General features: G+C 34.5%; 1 protein-coding gene across 1 annotated transcript in view; it reads right to left on the bottom strand.

Annotated features, from left to right (window-relative positions):
- LOC107753496 (serine/threonine-protein kinase MARK1-like) overlaps window positions 1–2,042 on the bottom strand; it is a 27,534-nt gene that overhangs the window by 3,871 nt on the left and 21,621 nt on the right. The window lies entirely within an intron of this gene.

The following is a 2,042-nucleotide window of genomic DNA, read 5'->3' as shown; positions in this document are numbered from 1 at the left end:
AAGTTACAATTACTTCAGTTAGTTTTTTTTAAATATACACATTTAAATAGTGGCTGTCATAAAAACTTGGACGGATTTATTCAAACATAAATAAAACATTAAAGAACAGTAAAAAAGTATAATAAATATGTTATATGGTGCATATATTTAGCAAAATGCCCCTCTCTACAGTTTATTTTTCAGGTTGACTAACGAGTTTATTGTCACTGAATATGCTTTCTGAGGTAAATGTGACGTTACATTAATTGTTTACAAGATGTTATATTGACGTCTTTGCGCGGCTGAAACACCGATTGAGAGATTACATGAGACAGGATATGGATTGTAAAGTTGTACTCTTTCTTTTAACTTACCTTCAGATGTTTAGTCATGTTTATTTTGTGCAGAAGCTGGTATTAATGTGGAGGAGATGATCAGTTCACGTGCGCCTCGCGCCAACAGACTTTTGTCTGTTGAACTGAGGAGTTACATGATCGGTCACTCCACATTAAACAGCGCCAAAATGGCATTTATTGTTTAAATACTGTAATACAATGGACATAAATTGAAATCTGAGACTTTGTTTCATATTAAAAGTACCAACGCACAGTGCTTATTGCGATATATTGGATGGGAGGTGTGCTTTAATGTTTCGTCCATTAACTGAAAACAGGCTAGACTAATCGATTCTTGGGATTTAAGAATCAATATTGTTTCGTAAAAACGAGAATCGATTAAAATCGAGATATCAACATTTTTTACCCAGCCCTACATTAAACTATTATTAAACAGTGGAGACAGTCATAATAGCGTGGGGAAAAAATCTAATTAACATCGACATATGATATCTGATACATTTCAATTCAATTGTGGATTTCATGTCATTATATCAACTCGTCTTTGTGTTATTCCTGGATTTCAGATATTGTTGAGAAACAAATCAAATCTAATCAATCTGTAAATATATGCATGTATAAATATATTTTATTTTGATTGCATTACTTTTTGTCTAGTAAAACGTTATAAAATCAAGCTACAAAACCTCAAAACAACATGAAAAAATCATTGAAACAACAGGTTGGACCATAACAGGGTGGACTGCATTCACCTTTAAATGGCGTAAGTGACACCTATTTGTTTAAAATAGATATAAAGTCAAATTTGAGTCCAACCAAAATGTGTAATATAATTTTAAAAAATTGTTTTTCTTTTTAACCATTCCATTAGAATTACATCCAGTTGTAACTTGTACTGTAAGGGGCCGTTCACACAGAACACATTTTTCTATTCTAATGCGCTACTTTTCCATTGTTTTTCTATGTAAACGCACTAGGTGACTGTTGCGCTCACGTCTCGCACACGAGCACCGCGTTTTTAAGATGCCATGCCAAGTTAAAAGAATTGAAAATTTCACACATCAATCTTAGATTCAAAACTGTGGACCAATCAGAAGACCCCGGAGGCGGGGCAAGCGTTGCGAGCTTTTGTTTACAGTGGCAAGTTGGCACGGTTTATTTGATGGCAACATGATGGAAGTTTTCTGTGCTACACTTAAAAAAAAAAAAAACATTCCTGAGCACTGCGTCTCGCATTTTTAGATACAATGATGCATTCAGTGTGAATGGCCCCTAAGAATGACCCAACAACTGTCAGAAGATGCGTCATGAAATTCATCCCCTTTAAAGAATAACATCACACTATCATCCATTAAAGCAGAACATTTGTAACAAACTCATGACCTTCAACAATAAAAATTAAGAGAATTATAGTAAAACATTTAAATTGTAGGAATCTGTACACATTCAGATGTGTTTGGCTGTTATTTTGTCCCTATTTCTTTTCAGCGACTCACGCCATGAGCATTTTTGAAAGATAACACATTAAAGGGTTACTCCACCCCAAAATGATAATTTTGTCATTAATCACTTACCCCCATGTCGTTCCAAACCCGTAAAAGCTTTGTTCGTCTTCGGAACACAATTTAAGATATTTTGGATGAAAATACCAGGAGGCTTGTGACTGTCCCATTGACTGCCAAGTAAATTACACTGTCAAGGTCCAGA

The sequence above is a fragment of the Sinocyclocheilus rhinocerous genome, unplaced genomic scaffold (assembly GCF_001515625.1).
Source record: "Sinocyclocheilus rhinocerous isolate Xijiao unplaced genomic scaffold, SAMN03320098_v1.1 scaffold1523, whole genome shotgun sequence".
Taxonomy (NCBI): domain Eukaryota; kingdom Metazoa; phylum Chordata; class Actinopteri; order Cypriniformes; family Cyprinidae; genus Sinocyclocheilus; species Sinocyclocheilus rhinocerous.
Note: the sequence above shows the minus strand (reverse complement) of the source record. Positions and strands in the feature narration are given on the sequence as shown.